The sequence below is a fragment of the Scylla paramamosain genome, unplaced genomic scaffold (assembly GCF_035594125.1).
Source record: "Scylla paramamosain isolate STU-SP2022 unplaced genomic scaffold, ASM3559412v1 Contig58, whole genome shotgun sequence".
In the NCBI taxonomy this organism is placed as follows: domain Eukaryota; kingdom Metazoa; phylum Arthropoda; class Malacostraca; order Decapoda; family Portunidae; genus Scylla; species Scylla paramamosain.
Genome location: NW_026973723.1, coordinates 120,001 through 128,289, shown reverse-complemented (window position 1 = coordinate 128,289; position 8,289 = coordinate 120,001). Strand labels below are relative to the sequence as shown.

The window sequence follows — 8,289 nt, the reverse complement described above, 5'->3', positions numbered from 1 at the left end:
TACATTTTCTTCATATCCAAGCTCCAAATTAATGACCCATGTATCTATCTGTCCATCTGTCCATATACCAGGTTGGCAATCCCACACAGGGTGGCCCAGACAAAGCACCATCCGCTCATACACACATCATTCACACTCTTAGTCCTATCAGCCCCTAATGGAGAGGCTATTCACCTAATATAGTATAAAATAACTATAACAATCTCAGTGCTACATAATCAGTTGGCTTGGTGCTTCAAACACAGAATATCAAACCAACAGGAATGAAAGAGTAAATGAGATGAAAAGATAATGATAAAAGATGTCTCTACTCTCTTCCTCCCTCAGGTCTTTACTTAGGGGATATAACAAGGATGACATGAGCAAAATCCTTAGGTTCAGTGATCAGGATAGGACAAGAAATAGTGGGTTCAAGCTTGATAAAGCTAGCTTTAAATGAGACACAAAGGAATAAGTTTTCAAATATAGTGGTTGATGAATAGAATAGACTCAGTAATCTGGTTGTTAGTGCTGAGTCATTAGGAAGCTTTAAAAGAAAACTAAATAAACTTGTGGATGGGGGTGATGGGTGGAAATAGGCAGGCATGTTTCATACAGGGATTGTCATGTTAAGGACTGATGGCTGCCTGCAGCTTCCCCTATTTTCTTATGGCTGTTAATGTCCTGTCAATATGGAGCTTTTAAAAGAAGACCAAATAAATTTAGGTATGAGGATGATAGATAGAAATCTGAAGGCATTTCTAACAGGAAATGCCAATTGTGATTCTTGCAGCTTCCCTTGTATTCTTATGTTCCCATATACTCATCCTCCATCCTCTTAAGGTTGTGAAGGAGTTCCTGCAGCAAGACTCAGCATTGGGAGAGTCCATCTTATTCACCATAAGGAGTGCTGGCTTACTCAGCAGGTCAGGTGAATACAGCTCCAACTCCTGTGTGTACAGGTGTGGAGGAGTAACTACAAAGGAATATAAATGAAGGTAAAAGAGCAGCAGATTTCTTGACCCTTATGAGACTTTGTGGTAAGGTACAAAGAAACAGGAAAAAAAGAGCAGTGGATTTCTTGGCCCTCATGACAATGCTTGTGATAAGGTACAAATTAACTCAAAAGAGGATAAAGAGTAGCAGATCTGTTGGCCTTTTTTTTTTTTTTTTTTTTTTTGTGGGGAGGTGTTTGTCATAAACTACACTAATTAACGTAAAGATGAAGTGTGTGTGTGTGTGTGTGTGTGTGTGTGTGTGTGTGTGTGTGTGTGTGTGTGTGTGTGTGTGTGTGTGTGTGTGTGTGTGTGTGTGTGTGTGTGTGTGTGTGTGTGTGTGTGTGTGTGTGTGTGTGTGTGTGTGTGTGTGTGTGTGTGTGTGTGTGTGTGTGTGTGTGTGTGTGTGTGTGTGTGTGTGTGTGTGTGTGTGTGTGTGTGTGTGTGTGTGTGTGTGTGTGTGTGTGTGTGTGTGTGTGTGTGTGTGTGTGTGTGTGTGTGTGTGTGTGTGTGTGTGTGTGTGTGTGTGTGTGTGTGTGTGTGTGTGTGTGTGTGTGTGTGTGTGTGTGTGTGTGTGTGTGTGTGTGTGTGTGTGTGTGTGTGTGTGTGTGTGTGTGTGTGTGTGTGTGTGTGTGTGTGTGTGTGTGTGTGTGTGTGTGTGTGTGTGTGTGTGTGTGTGTGTGTGTGTGTGTGTGTGTGTGGGTGTGTGTGTGTGTGTGTGTGTGTGTGTGTGTGTGTGTGTGTGTGTGTGTGTGTGTGTGTGTGTGTGTGTGTGTGTGTGTGTGTGTGTGTGTGTGTGTGTGTGTGTGTGTGTGTGTGTGTGTGTGTGTGTGTGTGTGTGTGTGTGTGTGTGTGTGTGTGTGTGTGTGTGTGTGTGTGTGTGTGTGTGTGTGTGTGTGTGTGTGTGTGTGTGTGTGTGTGTGTGTGTGTGTGTGTGTGTGTGTGTGTGTGTGTGTGTGTGTGTGTGTGTGTGTGTGTGTGTGTGTGTGTGTGTGTGTGTGTGTGTGTGTGTGTGTGTGTGTGTGTGTGTGTGTGTGTGTGTGTGTGTGTGTGTGTGTGTGTGTGTGTGTGTGTGTGTGTGTGTGTGTGTGTGTGTGTGTGTGTGTGTGTGTGTGTGTGTGTGTGTGTGTGTGTGTGTGTGTGTGTGTGTGTGTGTGTGTGTGTGTGTGTGTGTGTGTGTGTGTGTGTGTGTGTGTGTGTGTGTGTGTGTGTGTGTGTGTGTGTGTGTGTGTGTGTGTGTGTGTGTGTGTGTGTGTGTGTGTGTGTGTGTGTGTGTGTGTGTGTGTGTGTGTGAAGTGCTTTGTGGTTTGTCAGTGATTATCAACCATTGTGAGTTTATGGTGTATGTTATTATTTCCTGTTGGAGGGAGGAGTGTATTGGTGACAAATGGAATAATAAGTGACTGTTGCTAGTCTAGTAGTGAATCATGAGAGTACTTAATCTGTTTGTCAAACTGCTGTGATGTAACATCTGCTGGCCTGTCTATCCTTTCATTTTTCAATAGGTAGCTTTGTTTGCTATAAATTGTTGAATATATTAAGGTAAAGTTTACAAGCACTTGATTTCCTTTTGCCCTTGACCTGAGTTATGCAATGGATGATGTTCTTGTCTTAAAGTGAACATAACAAACCTTGAATCAGATTATCCAAACTTGCTTATTCACTTGGCCAACTGCCTCCATCTCACAATATTATCTATGCTGATAAGGAGAAATAATATGTAATAATAATAATAATAATGATGATAACAATAATAATAATAATCTATCTAAATTAAATTAAATTCATAAAATAAAATAAAATGTACTACTACTACTACTACTACTACTACTACTACTACTATATTTCAATGAATTATTTTTTTATATGCTTCTCCTGTCATTAATTCCTGTCTTCAATTTTATTACATGGCACTAATGATGTTTCTGAAGCAATGACTTGTACCTAAAAGAGTACCTTCTACATAACTTTCATGAGCCCAAGACAGATTAGCAAAGTAGAGGCATGAAGAATATTCATAGTGAAGCTTGTCTAGTCTTGGGAATGGTTCTTATGTTTCCTCGGGCAGGCTGTGACTCACAGGCAGGGGATGAAAATGATGAACTGTGTGCACTATGGCAATACTTCTGGCCTGAAGTGTGGTGACACACAGACATATTCATGGACAAAGAGAGGTGTGGAGAGAGAGAGAGAGAGAGAGAGAGAGAGAGAGAGAGAGAGAGAGAGAGAGAGAGAGAGAGAGAGAGAGAGAGAGAGAGAGAGAGAGAGAGAGAGAGAGAGAGTACATATAGTGAGAAGACATGAAACAGTATAAAGTAAAGGCAATGAGCAGTGCAGTCAAAAAATCAAGCAGACATGAGGCAGAGCAAAGTGGAGATGATGTGAACAAGGAGAGAGAGGTGTAGAACACTCACAGGGGTAGCTGGCCACCTTGGGTCTGGCCCTGGAGATGGCCCACAGCAGTGTGGACTTGCCAGCGTTAGGGAAGCCCACCAGACCCACATCGGCCAACAGCTTCAGTTCCAGCTTCACAATGTGTCCCTGTGGATACGAGAACATAGGAACATGAGAACACATCATCTAAAAGGGTAGTGCAAGAAGCCAGCAGGTTTGTACATAGTTTTTCTCACCCCCACAGCTGCTAACTTTGCACAGGTGCCTTATCTGTCCATGCCTACTGTACATTTCGCATGTATGAGAGGGGGTTTCCATTTCAAGACACTTGTCCTCCAATTATCGATGATCCTTTTTGACCTCTCTTTAGGGACTGGCATTCTAGTGAGCCTTTTCTTTTTCCTTTTTAACCTTTTGTTGCTGTTGGCCAGTGCCCCACTTACATGAAAATCAATCAATCAATAAATAAATAAGCCAAGGAAGTGCCAGTGTTCCTGATGCCCCACCAGTACCCACCTGTCCCTTCTGCCCATTGTACTGGTTGCTGGGATTGCTGCCCTGCCCACCTCAAGCCACCAACACCTTGTCCCCTGCACAGTTTATCTCACCTAAAAAAAAAAAAATAAATAAATAAAGGAAGAAAAGATAAAAATCACATCTTAACTTAGGGAAATATTTCTACTGATTACAGCTTAACCATCCTACACACACACACACACACATACACACATATACACTAACAACTGATTACTGAGTCCATTCCATTCATCCACCAGTCTATTTCAGAACCAATTCTTTCCTGTCAATAAAAAAGAATGGTGACGGCAGCCATTCCAGTTTATCAGAACCTTTTTCTCCATTGAAATTCATCCAAGTAGCTTTCAAAGAAAACATTACTAATTCCTTGGATCCCACACATTACTTTTAACTTATGCTTGGCCTTTCTCCACTAAAATACAAACTGATTTTTTAAAGAATCCAGCATTTATTTTTCCTGTGCACGTACATTAGCTGTCCATCATAACATTCCACTGTGCTATATATGCCAGGCTGCCTCACTCACCTGGCATGGCAGCACTGTAGAAGAGATGCAGCGCTGGCAACTCATACCACCAGGATGGGAACCAGTCACTACGGCCCTCAACCACTACGGTTTTGTATTGCTGTGCAGGACCCAGCCAGGAGGGACCCACATTCTCCATCACTACCTAAAATTTCTTCTTCCCCTTCCCAGCAACACAAAATCTCTTCCTCTTGCCAGCAACACAAAATCTCTTCCTCCTCCTATACAGCAATACAAAACCTTCTCCTCCTCCTCCTCCTCCTGTAATACCACCTTAGTTAATAAGATCCTAATTTTAAGCGTATATTTATCACATTTTATTTTTTATTAAGTACAATATAAATTTAGTCCTAACTGGATTATTAATAAACCATTTATGATTATTATTTGTCAATGCATCAGTGTAGCATCAAAACATTACTACACCCTGCCTGCTCATGTTTGTTTGTTATCAACAAGGAACACAAGTCAGTCCTTTGCTCTGCCAAACATTACTTCCATGGACTGCCATACCTGCACATTTGACAGAGAGAGAGAGAGAGAGAGAGAGAGAGAGAGAGAGAGAGAGAGAGAGAGAGAGAGAGAGAGAGAAGGGTGAGTGAATTAGGTTAGTTTAGAAAGCCAAATTCGTGATTTTTGCTTCATACGAAAAAATTTAATTTTTTTTTCGTGGCTGTTAGACGGTTCATGTTTCTAATAATACTGTTGTGCCCACCCCTCACTCCGGGCGGGCGTGTTATCCACACGGGCACAGGTCAAGAAACTAGAGCAGCGGGGCCTCAAATAAGTCACACTATAAACGCCGGGACAACACACACACACACACACACACACGAGGCCGGGGCACAGCTGGGGCACAAGGGAAAACACGGGCACTATTTCCTGGGTTTATCGACAAATCCTCCGCAAGTACACTGCTTTACAAGTTTACAGGGGCACCACAAGCCTCCCAGGGCACTCAACAGGCAGGGAAACACTTCCAAAGCAGGCAGGCACACGTTGGCTTCCTCTCTGGCCACGGGTCTCCCCTCTCCCTGTTCCCGCCTCTCCCAGTGCTGCCACCTCCACAGTGCTGCCACCCGCACCCATACCCCTGGTGTAACAATACCGAAAAAAAGAGATTGAGACATGTGTCTGTAAGAGTACTACTTACTCTGACAGCTTCCCTTGCGTCCTTATGTCCTGATAGACGGATGCCTGGAAAAGACACAATCCTCTTTTCTTACGACCAGTTTTGCCTTGTACCGCCTCTCAGGCCATCCATTCCTGGCTTCTCAAGTTCAGCTTCTTGTAGGGGAGATTTGTTCATTCAGCGGCGCTTCCTTCATGTTTCTCTTCATTACTGTGTTCCTTGTGTCTTCTCTTTCACTATCTATATAATATGTTTATCTCTACCAGTGTTTCCCTCCTCACGGCCTGTCAGTCAGGTGATGACGTAAACAAACATTACAGCTGATCGCTGGCACGTGCAAGGGACACAGGAAACCTGCATTTTTTCACCCATGACTCGTGTATTTATTGGATCAGACCGTTTTAAAGACGGCATTAAATTATTTATACAACTTGGTCTGCCACAGGTTAATGTACGCTCTGCACCACGCTCTGTATATTGTCACTCTGCCCTTCATTTATTATATATATTTTTTTATTTTTTCATCCTAATTTGTTCTGTATTATATTCTATTATGTATTTATTTATTCGTTTCTATTTTCTACTTTTTCCCTCATAATTTGTCCTGTATTATATTTAATTTGGCCTCTCTCTCTCTCTCTCTCTCTCTCTCTCTCTCTCTCTCTCTCTCTCTCTCTCTCTCAAGAGAAAAAAATAAATTAATTAAACAATTTCCTTATTAATTAACATATTATATTTGTGTGTTTCTTTTCTTTATGATTAAAAATATTTGAAACTTTTGCCTCGGAAATAAATCATTACGAAAACAAACAAGATAGAAAGTAAAGCAAGTTACAAAAATAGGAAATTGATTAAAAAGTTTACAGTTTCTTGAGAATAATATTGAAGTGACATTAGCATTTTCATCTGACAGATACACTGGGTTCAGTTAAGTTAGGCTAGGCTAGATTAGGCTAGATTAGGCTTACAAAACTTTCGTTCTTTAATTCAATTGGTCATTCATTTTATATATAAAATTATTTTATTTATTAATTTTACGTAGGAAAGTCACTGATCAATGGCAACGAGAGGCAGAGAGTTAACTCTTACAATTGAGAGGAGGACAGAATAGTGGTGATTGATTGAGAATACTGGTTAACTCTTGCATTAGAAAGGTGGACAGAATAGGGGTGAGAGAAAGAAGAAAGTCTTGTGCATGTGCTTGTGATAGCGAGAGAGAGACTGAAGACAGTCAGAGAGAGAGAGAGAGAGAGAGAGAGAGAGAGAGAGAGAGAGAGAGAGAGAGAGAGAGAGAGAGAGAGAGAGAGAATGGTACATATTGTTCTCTCCTCTCTCCTCCTCCTCCCTCCAACACTTGAATACCGCATTGCTAATTTACATAAATTTCCTGCTAATTAGGCCAGGTGTGATAATAGTAGCAGTAAAAGTAGTAGTAGTAGTAGTAGTAGTAGTAGTAGTAGTAGTAGTAGTAGTAGTAGTAGTAGTGAAAAAAAATGTTGATATAAAAAGTACCGTTTTCTTTTTCTTCCATTTCATATAATCACACTCACACACACGTATCGTACGTTAATGGGCAGCCTCTCTCTCTCTCTCTCTCTCTCTCTCTCTCTCTCTCTCTCTCTCTCTCTCTCTCTCTCTCTCTGTGTGTGTGTGTGTGTGTGTGTGTGTGTGTACTGATTCAACTTGTCCAGTCAAAAATACGAGAGAGAGAGAGAGAGAGAGAGAGAGAGAGAGAGAGAGAGAGAGAGAGAGAGAGAGAGAGAGAGAGAGAGAGAGTTAAACTGACGAAATTCAATACAGATTTATCTCCTCTTCCTCCTCCTCCTCCTCCCTTTATAACAAGAAGTATACGTATCTCGGCTCATTACCCTCCTCCTCCTCCTCCTCCTCCTCCTCCTCCTCGCCAGGTAATAAGAGGTGATTACTCTCTAATTAGACAGGTGAGTGTGTGTTCGTTACCTGGGGATCTCATTTGCTGGTGGTGGTGGAATTAACTGCAAAATTACTACTACTACTACTACTACTACTACTACTACGAATAATAATAATAATAATAATAATAATAATAATAATAATAATAATAATAATAATAATAATAATAATATGAAGAAAAATAAAAAAGACAAAATATTTCATTTATTATTTTCTCTTCTTCTTCCTCCTCCTCCTCCTCCTCCTCATCTTCCTTAGCAAACTTTAAGTAACCTCCAAATAAGGAGTACAAGGTTTACAATATCACCTCCTCCTCCTCCTCCTCCTCCTCCTCCTCCTCTTTTCTTCTTATTTATCACACTTCCTCCTTATCAACCTTCCTCTTCCCCTCCTTCTCACTTTATTTCCTCCTTCCTCTCTTCCTCCTCATTCGTCTCCAAGAGGAGGAGGAGGAGGAGGAAACAGGAAGGAAAAAGATGCCAGAGAGTAGTAGTTCAGAGAGAGAGAGAGAGAGAGAGAGAGAGAGAGAGAGAGAGAGAGAGAGAGAGAGAGAGAGAGAGAGAGAGAGAGCGCTCAATAATTTTATCATATTACGAGGGGGAAGAAAAAATAATAAACACACACTGGCGTATTTTCCATAATTCCTTTCTCTCTCTCTCTCTCTCTCTCTCTCTCTCTCTCTCTCTCTCTCTCTCTCTCTCTCTCCCCTAGGACATGCCGCCTTGTTGCCACGAGGGGTGAGGTCAAACCCTCCACACCCTTTGTCTCCTCCAGACGCCACCCCTGGCCGTGAC

The 8,289-nt window shown here is 41.7% G+C and overlaps 1 long non-coding RNA gene across 1 annotated transcript; it reads right to left on the bottom strand.

Annotated features, from left to right (window-relative positions):
* Window positions 1-2,131: 2,131 nt before the first annotated feature.
* On the bottom strand, window positions 2,132-5,506 carry LOC135098373 (uncharacterized). Its single transcript, XR_010266919.1, has 4 exons — window positions 4,432-5,506; window positions 3,885-3,976; window positions 3,389-3,515; window positions 2,132-2,674 (listed from the first exon to the last, which is right to left on the bottom strand). It is a non-coding gene; the product is annotated as an uncharacterized LOC135098373 (long non-coding RNA).
* Window positions 5,507-8,289: the final 2,783 nt, after the last annotated feature.